Source organism: Manacus vitellinus, unplaced genomic scaffold (genome assembly GCF_001715985.3).
Source record: "Manacus vitellinus isolate BGI_N305 unplaced genomic scaffold, ASM171598v3 scaffold_22_pilon, whole genome shotgun sequence".
Lineage (NCBI taxonomy): Eukaryota > Metazoa > Chordata > Aves > Passeriformes > Pipridae > Manacus > Manacus vitellinus.
Window position 1 is genome coordinate 11,988,766 of NW_021939632.1, and position 18,972 is coordinate 12,007,737.

At 38.6% G+C, this 18,972-nt stretch overlaps 1 protein-coding gene across 2 annotated transcripts in view; it reads left to right on the forward strand.

Annotated features, from left to right (window-relative positions):
• Window positions 1-1,747: 1,747 nt before the first annotated feature.
• CSRNP3 (cysteine and serine rich nuclear protein 3) overlaps window positions 1,748-18,972 on the forward strand; it is a 53,486-nt gene continuing 36,261 nt past the window's right edge. The window contains exon 1 of one of the 2 annotated variants that reach the window (XM_018072666.2): window positions 1,748-1,760. The gene's annotated coding sequence lies outside the window, so the exon portion shown is untranslated. Of the gene's footprint in view, window positions 1,761-13,341; window positions 13,567-18,972 lie in introns of those variants that run through there. The other variant, XM_008930999.3, reaches the window with a different exon arrangement.

Consider the following 18,972-nt stretch of genomic DNA (forward strand, 5'->3'; position numbering starts at 1 on the left):
AAGTAGGAAGTAAATTACATTACAGCAAGCTGAATAGTGTACTGTTATTTTTTCCCTTCTCTGGACAGGTAGCATATATATATATGCAAAATTTTGGGAAACTCTTACACTGCAACACAAATATAACATGCTTCTGAAGAGTTTCAATGAGATAATAGCATAAATAAATAATATGATAAAAGAACAGTTACCTATTGTTTTGATTTTTTTTTTCTCCCTTGCCCTTTTGTTTTGTGAATTTTGTTCTATGTGCTCTTTAAATGGCAGGTTACCTGTTGTAGTTAATTCATCGGAATAAGCAAATTCCAAAACAAGGACAAGCTGGGAAAATTAATAATTTAACCTCAAATAGGTGGGATCTTTGAATTTCTCTTTGTTACAGACAGACAGATGATAGAAATGTCTGCATACCTGTAAGATGACAATTTTGATTTTTGCCCCATCATACATAAGAGAGAGGAATTGCCAGCTCATAACAATTCTACTTTGATGTTTTTTGTTTTAATTTTAAATATCCAAACACAAGATCCTTGTCCACCATTTATCTTCACACCATAATATCTGGCTAACAACAAAGGGAAAAAACCCCCTACCACAACAAAAGAAACAAACTCCCAAACAAAAACCAAACCAAAACACTTCTACAAGTCTTGAAATGTTTCTGCATTCACAAACTCTGAATAGTGATGAGGATGAAAAATTTACATGTTCAAATCTTAATCCACTGTCTTAAAAGGGGGGAGCAGAGACGCAGCATAAATCACTAATCCAATTGTGCTAGAACAGCTGCCCAGATACAGCAACTGTGAAATCTGTGCTAGAAACACTATTAAGTTGTTTTTTGACCACTGTGTCATTTAACTTAGCTCTATGTGCAGTGTGAGAGTATCTGGATCCAGTGCTGCTTTAAGACATTTTAGCTGGTGGGGATAAAGCCTGATAAGAGCTCCTGCACAAATGCAGTGTGTGCGTCCTCCTCCCTCCTGCTGGCTTGGGGCTGCTTGTGCACTCAGTGCAGGGGAGATGTGGGAAATGCAGAGATTTACCAATGACTATAAATTTCTGAAAGGGACAATCCCCACTATCACAACTGCAACAGTTTTCCCATGTCAGGATCTATAAAACTGCAGGACAGCTGAACAGAGGGTATTTCAGGAACAAATGATGGCATAGTCTTACTTTTAAAAAGGACATAATTTAATTTTATGTGACGGTGTCTGCATTTTAATGCATAGCATAATACAGCCTGAACCCTTTGGCTGAGGTCAGCCTATCTACTAGTGTCTTCTTTTAGTAGTAGTTTATCATATGAAGAAAAATTCTTCTCTTCCCATAAATATTTTCCAGTGGTTAAGTACAATAACTTTTAATCAGAAATCACAATATATGGGAACTCAGAAGATTTCTGTGACTGTAAATTCCCTTATAGCACTTCTCTCCCTAGAAACTAGAAATACAGAATAAAAAGAAAGGCATGTGTCTCATGTTGCAACTGAGAGAACAGCTGCTGTAATTTATCTTGTAGTACTTGGAGCTTGTAAGTTGTGGCCTGTTCTTTCCTTTCTGAGAGTTTTGCTAAGATGCCAGTATTAGTTATAAATAAATAAATATTTACTGGAGATGGCAAACCCCAATATCTAGAGAGCAAAATTAATTTGTAAGTCTTGTACTTCTTATGATGTAAGCTATAAAAATGCGTGATGTTTCCATTTCAGGACTGGGAGACAGTTTAAAAATCCCAAGTAATTCCACTGGAGAAGGTGTGTATGTAAAGAATAAGCACTTTCATAGTATTTCTACCCTTTTGTCTGTAAAGATACAGATTTTGTTGATAATATGATGTCGTGTTTGAAATGTGACACAGGGAGTTCACAGACTTGCATTTTAGTCTCTAGAGGTTCCTTCCATTGGGAATTTGAAGAATTCATTAAATAAATCTGACCAGAAGAGACCAAAGCCCTCTTCCAGCACCGTGCTTAAGTTAGATTCATGCTTAATGAGAATAACTCTGCTGGGACCATTGTTTTTTAATATCTGTTCTCACTCAAGTGGGGCCTTAAAAATTCAATCATCTAAAACTGCAGCAGAATAAATAGTTAAGGATGCTGATGAACTATTTCCAAAACGCATACTATTCACGCTTAATATTTTAAGAATCCATTTCTCCCTACCTCTATTTTTTAATCATCATCCCTATTATACTTTTGATTGATTGAAAAGCATTATGATTCAGAGGCCCGGTTTAGTACTTAAGTAAGTCCTAGACACATTCTTGTTATTTCTAATCCGTCAAGAGTACCCAACAGCTCCTTTATTTTCTTTATAGCAGCCTAATGAGGTCAGAAAGGTCAGAAGAAACTAGCAAGAAAGGTCAGAGTGGCTTATGCATGGGTCCTTTTCTGTAGGCTGATACTCAGCATGCTGGGAATGAGTCTGGCTATAGTATTTGGATTCTGCAGTGAAATAATGACATGAGCAATTCAACAAGTAGTCTTCATTATCCTTTCCCACAAAAATGTATTTCCACAACTAGAGCAATTAGTAGGGATTATCTTTGAGAGGAGAAATAAATGGCTTTTAACTGCTTTGTGTGTATTAAAATAATGTTAGATGTTTTAAAATTTTCCTATCTGAAGAATTGTTTTGTATTTTAAATTCAAGTGACAGCATATCACCCTGATCAGAAGAAACAGTACTTTCCCATCCACTTATTGATATTACTTAGAAATAGAATTGTAAAGTTCATATTGGGCTTAAATTTTCAGACCTGCCACTATAATTGTCCTTTCTTACATCTCCCCCCCACCTTTGTTATTGATGGAAGTGCAAAGTAACTCTGAATTGATTTTCTTCCTCTTATTGTTTGGCTTGTTAATGAAACAGGTTCTCTCTAACTGGTGATCTTGGAGCGTACATTTTAACCATTAAGAGCACAATTGTGGGATAAGTAACAATAAGATATTTGATTTTTTTATATTTTATGTTTTCATATGGAAATGCTAGGTATGGAAAAGTTAAGCTGCTCAAAGTCTCACAGAATTACTCATAAAAAGTGGATTTTGGGATCTAATTGATTATGCAAACTTATTCCGTGTCTGTGCTGTCAGTCCAATGCTAGCAGTTTGGTGGGTTCTTCTTACAATCCAGAGAAAAGCTTTGCAGTATAACCATTAAAGTATTAATAACATCTGTATAGTGGAAATAACAGTAGTATAGCAATTAATAAGTGCTTGGCGTGCTATTAGTTGCTAGTTTTTATTCCTAGTGGTGAATTGTATGCAGTCAGGCTATGGCTTGAGAGTCCTCAGTGGTTACCCACTGTCTAGTAAAAAATTCTTCTGCATTTTATTTGACATTTAATATGTGGGCCTCTGAACACTTGGGTTTGTTTTCTGAAGATCTGGCTTTTGACTGATGACTGAGTGTTGAATAGAGACCATAGTGTTGGATATCCTTAGCAGAGTCACCTTGTTTGTTTGCTTAGATGGAATGAAACACTGGATGTGTGGACAGGCAGGAATTTTCAGTTCTGGTTCAGGCTATATTTGACTCAGCTGACAGCCTGTCTTGTATTTTGGATTTTGGCATTCCCCATCCCACTGATAGTAGTCCAAGGTCCTTGATGTATTTTCAGCAAATTCTCTGATTTTGTGTAACAAAGTGATACCTTTCAATATTCCACTCGCTTAGTGCACATTACACTTGGTGAATTTTGCTTCTGAGTTTGCTGGAGGGTTAGGATCCAAGGGGAACTCCTTTTTATTTTTCTTTTTAATGGATAGAATTATGTTCCTAGCATAAATTGGCAGTCTGTGTCAAAGTATGATATTTCTGGTATTTTTCATTCAATTGATTTTTCTCTGTCATTCAGATACTTTAGGACCCATGTGCCTTATTTTCAGCACGTATACATTAGATACAAATATATTTCCTAGATCTCAAAATAAAGATTTGGTCTCATCTTCCACAACCCATCTTCAAGAGTTTACCATATTTCATCTTCTGAAATGTTGGCTTGCCTGTGCTTTTTTCCCACTCTTGGTTCTTTTATTCTTCTAATTGCTACTCAGTTTATTTTTGAAAAGGTACTTTGTTCCTTCCATATTTTACAACTTTCTACACAGTTATATTTTTAGTGGCCTTTTCATTTCCATCTGTACCTTTTCTGGTTAATCTAGGGGGGGAAAAAGTTTATTTATGATATCTCTGCTAACAATGGATGTATCCCCCTCAGATTTTTCCTGTAAGACTGTTTTCCAGTAAGCAGTTTCTGTCCTCCAAGATGGTTGACTTAAATCAACTGTGAAGCAAAATCTTATGCAAACCTTTTAGCCTTTTCCATCTCAATATCACAAAATCCTGGCCTTCAAAATGCATTCTTGCTGTGTTCTCGTGTATATCTCAGCACTGCTTTAAGAGTGGTGTTACTTTCACCTGCTGATGCATCTCTTTGTATCCCCATTAGCATCAATTTTTACAGTCATAAATGTACCTTCCTTGCCTCTTGAAATAGAAGCAAGATCTTGGTCTTTCCTCTCCACTTACCTGTCAGGGTTCATTAATATTGGTAACTTTAAAAATTTTTAACTCCTATACTGTTTCTAATGTTTTTGAGCAGTTCCTGCAAATCTATTTCATTGTTTTTTTAATATCTTTTTTAAAATTCACCTTTGTCATTATGTGTATAGAATTTTCAGTTGCCATGTAAAAATAACTGTTACAAGATAAGTGGTAGGTCTTTGTTCTCTTTGCAGCCCTAGGTCTTTGCATCCATCTTTGTTTCCTGCTTGACATTTAAGATATTTAGCTTCTAAAGTGATATATCAGGTTATATATAGCTTTTAAGGCTGTTAATGCTGTCATTATTGTGGTATGATAATTTAAAGCATCGGCAAGGTTTGTGGGGAAATTAGCATTTTTTAATTAGATTAACTTCTACAGTTAGAAAAGTAGGCAGGCTTTTGTGTCTATGACCCCTTTCTTATGTCCTCAAAGGGTTTGAGTTTCCTACTCATCTCAGCTTGTCTACTTCAAGATCCTGCTGTTCTCTGCAAACTTTGCCTGTGTCATTGCTTGACACACTAAATGTCACAAGGTTCGCACTTGTTGATCTGGGTCTGTTCCTGTGTGATTATGATCTTAAAGTAATTTTTTAGTTGTTTACAACTACAGAAAATAAGAAGAAGATCAGCACGGAGCATGTACCAATTTGCTGTTATAAGTATGTAACAAGCTAAATATGACAGCTTTTCAGGAATTCTCACAGTACTGGAGATAATAAGAAAACTGCAGGATACACACTGCAGTTGTGAACTCATTGCCATTGTAAATGACATGGAATATGTTTTCTGAATGTAAATGAGGTCACTCCTGTCTCTAAATCCAAGACATCCAGGGCAGTGAGAATGTCTTTTGCTCTGAAAAAGTAGAGCAGTTGGCACTGGCAGATACTTCTTGAAATCTTAAATGGCTGAAGTCTGCATTTACAATCCTGTATTCAGAGAATTATGTACGTGCTACCAACAGTGGACGTGGGGCAGGAGAGAATTCCAGGTAGGCAGCTAGACTAGTGGTAGGGTCACTGAAATCCACCCACCCTGGAAGATGGAAAGTAAGGGCCAAGAACCTTGACTTCTTTTTCTTCAGTCACAAAACTGGTGAGTTCCCCTATGAGCTTAGAGCTGTTGATCTGGTAAAAGTCTGTTAACTGCAAATGACAGCTGGTGCTGTCAGCTTGCACCTTTACTGTGACCTGGAAGGTCAGAACAGACACACTGGCTACACTCTTTCTAAATATCTGACAAGCCTAGTATTATCTCAACTCAATAAAGCAGTAATAAACATGGTCCTCATGTTCCTAAAAGGAAAAATATTGTGATGGAAACAGTATTATCCTCAGTGCTTTAAGATCCTAGGCCAAAGGGACAAATCTAGCTGAGAAATCACAATCATTGCAGGGATGCCAAAAATCCCACTGAGTTGGTAATTGCTTCTTTTCTGCAACACCGGAAACTGTCAAATGATGCAACTTTGTATCAGGTGATATCAGCGGTCCCTACAAGTTTTTCTGTACCATAAATCCGTGAGCCTTATTCAAAGTATTTGAATGTAATCCTCGTTGAAAGTCTAATTTACTTTTTTAAGCTGTTCACTGGAAAATATGTCAAATAATGATTTTAAAAGGAAAAAAAATTCTCCCCTGCAAATGCACCAATGCAGGAGGCTGCAGTCTTTAGGGACCATAGCTTGACATCCTCAACCCATGGCTATTGTACTGCTGTCAGAATGATGAGTGTGTCTACTTAATATTGTGAACAAAACTAGCTGAAACATGAGGTTCTGCAGCTGGTAGGTATCAAGCAGTTTAATTAAAAAAAAAAATTCTTGATGGTTTCTGAAATGCTGAAGTCTTGAAAGATATTTGGGTTATAAAAACGCTCTAATAAAAGTCTTCATTTAGTTCTGATCCCTTTTACGTAGAACTTTAGATAAAACAGTCACTCAATAGCTGCTTCTATAAAAGAACTTCAGACTTGAGCATGTTGCAAAAATGTTGATCCTTGCACAGTTTCAGGGCATGTGACTACTACACTTAACCCTTTAAATTCTTGGAAAGTTAGATCGAAAACACGGTGTCTTTGAACACCAGTTGAAAACAGTGCAATCAAATTATGAAGTTATGGATTTAAACCAGTGCATCCTAGAGCTGTCCACTGATTTGCTAATACGAATGTGGTTATTTAAATACTGCTATCCATCTTCTTCCTAAATGGAAGGAGTGACAATCAGCATTGCTTAGAAAGCACATTTCTGAATTTGAGCAGCTTACTTTCATAGAGTAGAATCATAGAAAGGCTTGGGTTGGAAGGGACCTTAAAAATCATCCATTTCAAAGCCCCCTGCTATGGGCACCCATTTAGACCAGGTTGCTTAAAGCCCCTTCCAACCTGAACTTGACTACTTCCACAACTTCACTGGGCAGCTTGTTCCAGTGCCTCACTACCCTCTGACTAAAGAATTTCTTCCTAATGGCTAATCTAAATTTCCCCTCTTTTAGTTTAAAACAGTTTCCACTTCTTCTAAGCCCCGTTTAAATACTGGAAGGCCACAACAAGGTCTTCATGAAGTCTTCTCTTCTCCAGGCTCTCAGCTTGTCTTCATAGGAGAGGTGCTTCAGCCCTCTGATCATCTTTGTGGCCCTCCTTGGGACCTGCTCCAACAGGTCCATGTTTCTCTTGTGCTGAGGACCCCAGAGCTAGTTAGAGCACTCCAGGTGGGCTCTCATGATGATAGAGGGGCAGAATCACCTCCCTTGACATGCTGGCCACTCCTGTTTTGATGCAGTTGGCTTTCTGGGCTGTAATCACATACCATTGGCTCATGTACTTTCTGAAACTTTAGAATGTTACAATTACATAGGAAGAAGTTTGCTGTAAAAGTACAGTGGTTTGGGTTTTAATATTATGAAAATGCGTATTCATGGTAGGAAAATCATTTTGGATACTACAATATATGAAAATATTTTTCATTTAATTTCTTTAATGCTGACTTATAGGCAAGTGAAATCATGACCATGTTTTTTAGGGTATGAGAAGGGAAATCGCCTGTAAAATACTTTTACTTTATTAATGTAGGCTGCTGTCAGGCAACATATTGGGGGGAAATGTATTGTGTTCTGCTGGTAGAGAAGACTCAGGACAAGCAATAAAATTCCCGTTGCTGTGCTGATGTTATCCGTGATGCTAATAGACAAATGAAAAAATAAATAAAAATTATTTTCAAGTTCTGCTGAATACACATTACTAAAGGAGAATCAGTTTCTAGGCTTTAAATGTTATTTGAAACAGTGACAAGTTACCATATAACCTGTAATTCAGTGTTGTGTTTTTTATTCTAAATAGTACATTGAAAATGTCTTGTGTTTTAAGTCAGAATGCTTCATAAACTAACTGCTATAAAATTTACATTACTGCTTAACTCTGTCTCTGTATCTGTTATATTTTTACATCTGCCTCTGCTCAAATTAATATACTTGTGTTTATGGTAGGCAGGAACAAATGTAAAAATTGTAACAATGAAAAATTCATCTTTCTGTGGAAGATGAAAACTAAAGAGCTTGTCTGCTCCACTATGGAAGTTGAGAAAACAAGGAATGAGGCAAATGTTGCTGGTTTAGCAACAGTGGTGCTTTATAAAGCTCTGTTGATGACAAGTCCAGTCTGCTTCCTTCTGACTGGATTTTTTTCTTGTTTCAACCGCACTGACTCAGTAAACTTTTTTTGTTTACTGTGGTATAAGGAGGACTAGAATAACCAAGTAGTTGGAGAGAAAAAATACTAGCTATTATGTTTGCTTCAAATATCTCTTAATTTTATTTATTTTTAAACTTTTTGCTGGTCAACAGCCAAGTGAAATTTATAAGCTGGAAAATAATACTTTGGGAAAAGGTGTGCTTAGTGACCAAGCAAGAGAAAAGGGAATGGAGTAAGGAGTCAGTTAATTATAAACGAAAAGGCACCTTTGTTTCTTCTGTTTATGTCTTGCAATTTCTAACCACACCAAACATAGTTTTGCATAGTTCTGAGTTACTAATCTGCATGGATCACATTGCAATGTCTGAGGTGTCATGGAAACTGGCTGGAGCAAAGCTGGCTTATGAAGCACATACAAGACAGCACAGGCAGTCTCTTTTCTTCAAGTATCTGCCTTCTAAGTGTTTTTTTTTTTTAAACAAGGTAATGACCAGTTTGCTTTTTCAAATATAACTTCCTTAGTTTTATTTGAAAAACACCATGCTCTGCTGGCATTTTGAATGATGGCTGTATGAAGCATTACATTATTAATTATTTGCTTTGATTATTCACATCATGTAACGCAACAGCAGTCAAGAGATTCTTTTGCCACTTGGCTATACACCTCTCAGTACACTAGTTTGCCTGCCAAAGCTAATATTTCTTTGATTTTGGTAGTTAACTATCAGTTTTGGGAAAGGTTGTGAAAGGAGAAAGAAACCCCATATGTTTAGTACAGGGGGGTATTTTTGTTTGCATACAGTAGCTCTTCTAATGCATAGTTCCTTTCAGTGCTGTTTTCTGAAAGGAAGAGTGCTTTCCTTTGAGATATCACCCTGGAAGGGGTTAATTTTATCTTGGAAAAATGCAGGTTATGTAAGATGTAACAAGACTGTATCATTAAAAATGAGGTTGTTTTCAAGAGCTGTTTTGCTAAAATTCAGTTGGAAGGGGTATGCTGTTCTATACCTCATAGTATGTGTAAAGAGAATTTACTGTTACTCTGTGCCTGCTTTTAGGAACTTGGCCCTGGTCAAGCAGGTACTTCTTAAGAATCAGAAAAATAGCAAACTGTACATGGCATCCTTCAAATTGACGTGACAGGGTAAGAGTGCCAGAAGTAAGAGTGAAGGGTGGCACTGGCAGCCCTACATTGACAAACTAGGAGTCACTGCATGAAGTTGGGGATGAGATTGCTAGGGTGCAGAAATCAGAACAGCTTCCCATAGGCCTGCCCTTCAGTTGTAGGTTGCAGATCAACAGATGGATGGAGAAAGCAGATATCATCTTACCTTTCAAATAAATTTTGTCTATTTTCATTTATTTCACTGACTAGACTCTTATTTCAAAACATAGTTGTATTTCTTTGTTGAAAATGCCATTTATGAATGAATAGAATTTTCATATTTGCACAGTTCAGGAACCCAAAGTGTGTCATTCTTCCTGGCAGGCTATAGAAATCCATCAAGCCCCAGTGTTTGGAACCAAAGAGTTACCATGACACTACTTGAAGATGGTTTAGCTGTGACTGTGATATATCTAGAGAAAGCAAGACATTTGGGGCCAGGGTGTGGAAATTTATTTGATTGAGTTATATTTGGTTTGGAAAGAAATATGTAGAATTTATACTTAAGATTATCCTACCCCAGTGTTACTGATAGTAACTTCAGATTAATTATTACACTATTTTCTCTTAGGTGTGCATTTTTAACTCTCTAGAACTTCTGTAATGGCAGAGTTCCACTGGAAGTTTGCAATTTGAATTTGAATTCAAATTAGAGGACTTGACATGGGTAAGGTTTATAGATCTTACCAAAGAAGTGACCACAAATCATCTATTTCCAAACCTGAAAGCCAGTGCTGAGGCATTTAGAGCTGCTGCTGTAGCTCATAAATTGCAAACCATGGCATGTGAACCATGCTGTTTGTAAGAGCTGGAGCAGAGCATGCATGGTCCACTGAACATTTTTTATAAATCCTAGACCTCAGATCTTTTTTGGCACTAGACTGCAAGAGTTTCAGCAAAACCCTCTTTTACTCACCTGCTATGGAAGTTATTGCATTTTTGGTGTACTTGGAGAAAGAGGAGCTCTTGCATTTCATTGCAAGGTACAGGATTCCAAACTTTAGAATAACAAGGTATTGAGTGCAAGGTGCCCCTTTTTTGTTCAATGAAATTGAACAGTCTGTTCCTGTAATTGTTTTGATTCATATCTGATTCATCCAACGGTGATACAGGATACTGAACAGCAGATTAAGTTCAATACCTAACAAAATAATTTAGTTGTATAAGGTGGAAATTATTTGAATTTCAAATCGTAGGCTTAGTCTGATTTGCAATATATGGCTCTTTTTGGGTTGTTGTGGGCGTTTTGGCTTTTTTTTTTTTTGTTTTTAAATTCTGTGCAAGATCTGTATTTCAATGCATATAACCTTTATAAAAGTACTCAAGTTTAAATGCACATAGAGTAGAATAAACCAGGATTTTACCCTTATTTACAGATGGTCAGCAGATTCTTGATTCTGTTTCCTTACATTAGAGAAAAGAGAGCTCTCGCTTACCTTGACTCCCATGGGAGACCTTGGGTAGAAGAGACTGCTAAGCATTTGCATACACCCACTGTTGTTTCAAGGAAAGGTGAATTTGGATTCTCTTGAAGAAGTCCTGTCTCTTACAAGAGGGGTACTGGAAAGTATTGTCTCATTTGGAGCTCTTCTTACTAAGGAGTGACAAGAGAGGTCTAAGTTCTGGCTCTTGGGTGATCTATAATGCCTTCCATGGTGGCAAAAAGGCACTTCCTCAATAGTATGTTTGAGCAGAAATTCAGCAATGTTGCTCTGACATCTATTCAGTAATCCTGTAAGAAGAGAGTATGGGATGGAATATAATTCAGTTACCTAAAAATGTCAAGTTAGAATTAGGAAATTCCAAATTCCACTATGAAGATTGAAGCTTCCCTCCCTCCCCCCATCAACCTTGAAGAAGTGATTAACTGAGGCTGCCTTGGAGACTGCTTGCTGCTATTGTCTCCTGCAGAAACAACACTTTGCTGCTAACTGGTTTAACTGTATCATGTCCTTGAATGTGTTTTCCTCTAACCACCTTCCTGGATTTCAGAACTGTTCCATAGTGTATATAACAACAAACCACAAAAATGTGACAGTAGTACTATTTTTCTGCCAGTTTTTGTTCTTTCTATCTGTCAGAGGTTTGGTTTTTATTTTTTCCCTTAGTGCTACTGCAGCAAAAATGCCTGCCTTTTGTTTATGTCTTCCTGCACTGGCATCGTGACATCATCAGTGATATCGCCAGGGGAAAAAAAATGCATAGCTTTAGCTAAACCAGCTGTTCGTTAGCAACCCATCTAGTCTGCTTTCGTTTCTTCTCATTAATGTATACACAGCAGTGCTTTCTGCTTAAGAGACGTAGAAGGTTCTCAGCCACGAACAATCTGCTCGGTCCGTGTTGTTGGGTAGATGAAAATGGTGGCACTGAAAAATACAGTCATTCTTGATAACGGAATTTTTTATTAAAAAACGTGAATGTGAGAGTCTAGAAGATATTCATTACTGTATTTAGTTGTGGGTAATTCTGAATCCTTTACTAACCATCTGGTATAATTCAGTGTAATCACAGACACTGCATATCAACTGTTACAAAACCTTAATAATACAAGATGAGCAAGATGCCAAGAACAATAAAGAAATGAGTTTTGTCATTGATTTGCATGATGACACGGTAAGGCAAATGAAACTGTATTAGTCATGCTTGTCCCTTCTTCCATGCAGATCAGTAGCAAAACTTCCACTCACTTCCATAGGACCAGAATAATGCCAACCATGAGCCACGAGCTGTCATTTATTGTAATGAGAGAGATCTTAAATAGAATAAGGAGGTATTTCATTTGTGGAATGTTAGTGAGAAAACAGGGTTTTTTTGCTATCTTATGTTATCAAAATCCTATGAATTATTCTAGAGATAATTGACTATAGAATAGCAGCATCTTTGCAGTGTTAAAATTATGGATAATTGCGTGTTCACTACCAGTTTTCAGGGTGGAGAAGAGATGTTCATTTATCATCACTAGATGGTTTGTTGAGAGCTTTAAATTAGAATATTTGGCAAATTCACTCTGCAGAAGGAGTTAAGCTATCTCCAAATATTCCAGCATGGATCCCTCATACTGATAATGCATCAGTGAAAAAAGATCAATAATATTTACCATTTTCTATAAAGGCTTTTGTAATTTGAATGTAGGTATTCACTTATTCTAATGTGAAATGCTTAGGTAAATATTAAATTTTTAAGTAATATAAAATGTTATTCAAATTTATATTTTTTAAAAAATAAACAACAAACCCCAACCAACCAAACACGCGTACACAAAAAAAACCCGCCCTGAGTATCACCAACTATTACCAAGAAGAGATTAGACTTCATTGTATTACATAATTTGTCATTCGGATTTGAGACTAATCCTCGCTCAAATGGCCAATTCTCATTCACCTGAGTAGGCTCACTGAAGCCAGCAAAACTCATTTTATGACCAAAGATTACAGAATAATGCCCTTGACTGATGAGACAAATTCAAATCAAGGGGCTGCTTTTTAGGTACAATTTTTCATTCGGAAGCTCATCCTCTCCATAAGGGATAAACACTGGCAGATTAAGTGTTGGCAAAATATTACCTCTCCAGAATATTAATTTCAGTGTGCACCGTGTGCGGAGCGATGCAGACAATGCATGGTTTGTGCCACTCCCCATAAGAAAAAATTACTTCTAACAGATCTCTTGAATTTCTACTTGGACCAGTGTTACAAGTGGGAGTGTTAATAATAATAATTGGGGGAAAAAAAAAAGTTGAGGGGATTTCCATAACAACTGCTGTCTTAATGAGCTAAAGAAGCCTTAGAATTTGTTATTCCTTCCTCATAGTAGACCTCAGCTGATAAAAATATCTGTAGCCGGTGAAATCAGTGGCATGCCTGGCTTTCTCAGACAAAACTCCCATGTGATCACACAGGCAGCCTCAGTGAGCCTGAAGCTGCTCAGCAAGCAGTAGGTAATGAGTCTTTGTGCAGAGCGAAGCTCTTGTGGCTGAACAATAAAGCATATGGTACCAGCAATAAAACACAGTGCTGGGAGATTTAAGAAGATTCTGCTGGAAGTAGGAAGACAGTGAATATGTCAAACGTTATAAAATGACGATCAATCTGGTTTGGTTCCTAATTAATAAAAACAGTGCATGGATTGGAAAAACAACAATTTGAACAGGTCAGTTTTTTTTTATAGATTCTTCACACACTTCAGTATTTTAAATATAAGTGGGGGTTTTGCTATTTCCTTATTATTACTAAAGCCAGGTTTTTTTGCATTTTGTAAGGTGGGATTGGAAGGATTGACATTAATGTGATACCAGGCTAAATAAATTGTGTAAGTTCTGTGATCAAACTCATTGTAAAAATGTTTCTACTATTACTCCTATGCAATTCAAACTTCAATTGTGCATGAAAAATGGGGTAGCAAGTAAAATTAAATTTATGCTAGATGGATCATTTACCAATAACATAAAATATTTAGTAACAACAATCTATTATTCTGCTATGTATTTGAGACTAATTCTTTCTCAGTTGGAGATCTGTAGCATCTGTGTTTGGTTAAAAATAATGTAACATTAGAGCATATCTAACAGTGCACTTATGTTTTTTTTCCTACACATTCTTCTTGGGTAATTTTGAAAGTGGTGTTTTGTCTTATTTTTAATGCAATTATATACACATAGGAGTGATACATTATAACCCTCTGCCTGCATTTCACTCTAATATTAATGCAATACATGTTATTTTTCAAGCAAGTATTTATTTCTCATAGTAGTTCTTAGTTAATTATACATTAATTATTTTTTGAAAACTGCTCCCAGAGATTTCTGTGGCCTGTTTGTCTTACAGAGGACAGACATGCAATTTTTCTGGTTGTATCACATCACGTAGAAATTAACCAGGTAAAAGTTTTAATCTTGAAATCTCTTTACAGTACTGGTTTGTGGGCTTTTTTTCCCCTTTTCTGAATACTGGAGATCATGAATTAGGTATGTTGGCAATGCCTGAAAGAAATAGATGTGCTGATTTTGGGGGAGTATTTCAGCAGAAAGGAGATGGAGCCCTTGAAAAGCAGTTGGGTAAATACAGAAATAAAACCCACAACGTTGAGAACAGAATCTTCTTTTATGTGCACTTATGATTTCAATGGGGAAATGTTCCTTATAGGCACCACGTTGCTTTCGCTGCCGTGTCCCTGCGGGGAGCGCAGGGCCCAGCGCTGCCGGGGCTGCGGGCGGAGAGATGCGTTCGCGTTGTGTTCGTACCGGTTCGCTATTGTGTGTCCGCTGAAAGGAGCCGTGCACAACCCGACCCTCGCCGCCCCCGAGCTCCCTGCCCCCTGGAAATGAAGAGAGGAAAAAGGGAAAAGGAAGCCCGGGCTCTGGCCGCAGCGGGGGAGGGGGGGAATGGTCTCCTTTGGAAACCCGCCGCGGTGGGCGGGCGGGCTTCTCGCCGGGTCGGGCTGGGGGTCGCGGGCGGCGCCGCTTCGTCTCTGGCCCCAGCTCCGGCCTTGGCCCGCGGCCGCGGCCCCGGCGGGGCCCGGGGCGAGGAGCGCGGGGCTGCGGGCCCCCGTGCCCGGCGTGCCGTGCCCCGAGCGCTGTGCCCGGCGTTGCCCCGCGGCGGGGGCGGGGCAGTGCCATGCAGATGAGGGGCGGTGCCGGCGCTCGGCGGGGCAGCGGCCGGGGCAGGTACGGGGGGCGCGGGGGCCGGCGGTGCCCCCGCTTTGTCCCGCGGCCGGGCGCGGGGAGCGATCGCGGAGCGCCGGGGCGGTCCGACCTGCCGCCGCGGGGAGCGGGGCGGGACGGGGGCTCCCCGTGCGGGACCCGGGGTCGGGGTCTGGCTCTGCCTCGGCAGCAGCAGCGCAGCCCACGCGGTCTCGGATTAGGAATCCATTATGCATAATTTTATAGTTGTAAATATTACCGAAAACTAATTTAAATTGCTTTGCAGTCCTTGTTTTAAAACAGTTCTCCTGTGAAAGGTAAATTCTGCGTTAAAAAGCAGATACAGCTTGGCGTCTCAGAAAACGGGCCTGTTCGTGTTTTAGACAATAGATCAGAAAGGATGTGTAAAAGTGCTTTTTCATCATACTAAGGTGCAACTATTCATTTGTTTCACAGGGAACCCTGGTAAAATCACAGTAACACTGCGGTTTGTACCATCAAATTGGATGAGATACACTGAATGTGTCACTCTGTGCTAATTTAAATGTAGAAAATATAACAATATATAGTCACGGAATTATCGTATAATTACTATATTTGTTTAAAATTAATTAAGTGGATTTTAAATTTCAATTTATGAGGCAGTTAGGTGCTTAAAGTACATACAGAGATAAAATTAACAGTGTGCTTTAAAATAACAATAGGAACATCCCAACAGAAGAGCATTCCCACTGTTAAAATGGAATCACAACTTTGGAATACACCTGTCTTGTTCGTTTAGGCAGACAGAAAACAAAACACCTGACGTTTTTCCTGTGGATCAGGCATTTCATGTTCTAAAGCATTGCCAGTATTAAGTTATTTAAGGAAGTTTAAGGAAAAAATCCTGAAACAAAAAGGTGTTTTGTGCTGCTGCCAAGTTATGGTAATTTTGAGATACACTTTTTTCCCCATCTATAGTCAAACTGAGGTGTATGTTTATGTAAACATTTTGTGCTGTAATTTGAATGGTGGCTGTTGAGCCCCTTTAAGGATCATAAATAGAACCCAATGTTTCTGTAAGTATCTGGCATTTTGGAGACAGGGATGTGATTATGATCTCCCATATTACCAAAGTATAGTGTTATTTATACTAATTTACTTCTATATCTGAGGACCCCAAGTCTGGTGTGTAGTGTTTTGGTTTGAGAATGTGCAATGTTTACTGTATATGTTAGATGTTTAATCTCATTTGTTTATTGGAAAGAGGAATTTGCATTTCTTGAAAAAGTTGTTGCTGTGGACAGATGCAATAGTTGACTAAAGTTTAAGTTCAATATTAATTGAAGACATGTTAGTCATGGTTTAGAGTACACAATGGCAAATGTTTGGAAATTCATTCCAAAGCTTAAATATTTTCTCTGAAATAGCAACAGATGATTGTGTCATTTAAAACTCTTACTTGCTCTAAAGGGTACTTGTAGTAACTGAACCTTGAATTTGAGAGTTGTTTTCCCTTTCAACAAGCAGGTGGAAGGTCAGGCTGAAGCAAGGCAGGTATAATCTATTGCAAGATTGGTAAAACTGTCTGAAAGATAAATTTACATGTAGTCTGTCAGTCTCTCTCTTTGTTCTTGCTCTGAACCAGTTACGATGCTGAGAAAATCTGGATTATAGATGTGCCATTCCTTCAGTAAAACATCACCAAATACCATCACATCCTTAAAACGCTGATGTCATTCCAAGTCCTACCAGTGAGTTTTGATTACTGTTGCTTCATTTTTCTTTTGTAGTTTTTTTTTGACCCAGAAAAAGGGACTCAATATAGATAAGTCATACTTTTCATCCGTTCTGCAGACAGAGGTAGATGGGTCTGCGTTGTGTCCGTGCTGTGGCAGCGGTTCCAGTGTTGGTACCTCGGGCAGCTGGTCCAGGCCCATGCACTGGGTGAGGGGGCAGGAGCTGCTGGGGTGACTCCACAAGCGCTGTCCCATGACTACAGGATCTGTGGAAGGGCTGATAGGCCAGCTCCAGGCCCTACAGTTCCCTGCTGGGCATCACAGCTGGGGCAAGGAGGCTTTCATTTCAAACACATCTCCTCGGGCTGCCTGAAAGTGGGAGTCGGGACTCCTCCGGTGTCTGTGGGCATCTCCCACCAGAGGAACAGCTGGTCCTTCTGGGAAGATGAAATAGGTTGACACTGCAATGGCTTCAGGAGGAGGTTGGGTTTTTCTGAATAGGGATCTGAGTTTGATAATGAACTTCTTGGTGCTTTAAAATCTGTTCTTTGTTATAATTGAACAAAGTCTGCTCTTAATATATTATGAATATGTTAAAAAAAAGGAAGCTGGATTGCAAATGTTTTTGTATTTCTTAAGTGATAGCAATCGCTAGTAAGTGCTACTTGTGTGGGGGTGAAAGGGTAAACAAAAAAATGTTGAAAGCCACAAAATGTGTTTAATTGTTTTTAGTGTGGGCAACAAATGATAGCACTGCTTACTTCCAACATGAATCTGTGACAGCTATTCTCAGTCAAACATTTTTGTCTTTCAAGTATTCTATTATGGGGGTGGGAGGGAAACCCCATGACTCTGGGGGGACTTGGAGTCCTTGCAGGGCTGCCATTGTTTTGCTCTCTTCCAGTACCTGAGTCTTTATTGAACCATTCAGTTTCAGAGTAGCTCAAGGTTTAACTTTGTAGCTTTCAATTAAGTAGCTCACTTGTTTACTATTATGCCCTCCTCACCTACTCTTACTTATAAACAAACATCTTTTAACAATGAAATGAAAAAGCGAAAATTGCAGAGTATTAACATTCTCATCTCAGCTCCCCTGGAAAAGGCAGAATGATCAGAGATTTGGTAAATCAAAATATATGAACGACCTCAGGTTGAAAGCATAAGCCCTGTACCTTCACAGCAGTGCTTTTAAGGAGAGTGTAGGGCAGATAATTAATTTTGTTCTAGCACAGTCCCCTGACTGAAGTGTTGTTGGATGGTCATAAGGTGCTTACAAGTCAGGCAATGCAATGGGAATGGGCTGGCTGCTCAATTTGTATTCATCACTGTCTTAATGGCAAGAGGGCCTTGGGAATCGGATGGGTATATACTTACCTGCAGCTCTTCTGTCAGCCTTCTGGAGAAGTTTTCAGCTTTGAATTATGAAGTGAACTGAAAGGGATTTTTAGACGTGTTTATTATGTTACCAAGTCACTACAGCCAAAACCTCCTGATTTCCTTTAGCATTAATAAAGAAGTGAAAGGAGTCAACATTCAATTTTAACACAGCTGGGAATCTAATTTTAGGTCAGCCTTACTAGTAAGTGGTCTGTCATGTTAACGCGATACACCCTGCCTTTGTGTGGCTCTGTGTTGATTATACACATGTACACATGCACAGGTGAATGACCTCTGGGTAATTTTTGATGGCCAAAAATCTGAAGTTATTGTTGGAAAGATTGCCTGTGATTGAATATGTGCTTTAAAAATCCTCTTTGAGGTTTTCAGTTATTGAAATTTCTGAGAAGACGACTGACTTACAGAGAAACATTTTAGTTCATTGAATATCCTTATTTTATCTGCCTTCGTAAAAAACATCTCATTCTATGATGCTGTGGTCACTAAATTTGGGACTTTGCTATCTTAGGGCAGCTGATCTTTTTGACTGATTTCTTAAGGACATCAGGTGTATGCAATTATGCTTTCTCTGTGCCTGTCATATTGCTCAGTATGTCTATCGTATTTTCCTTATTAGTTGTTTTAACTGGATACCTCATATCAGCTGAGCTCGGAAGAGAACAGTCGATCTTCCTCGAGTGTTGTGCAAATGGGTGGTGAGATGGAAAAGAGAGACTGTTCACACCAGAGAAAAACAACTGGCACTATGACTAAGTCCCTGATTATCAAAGTAACCACAGAGAGGAAATCTTAAACACCACG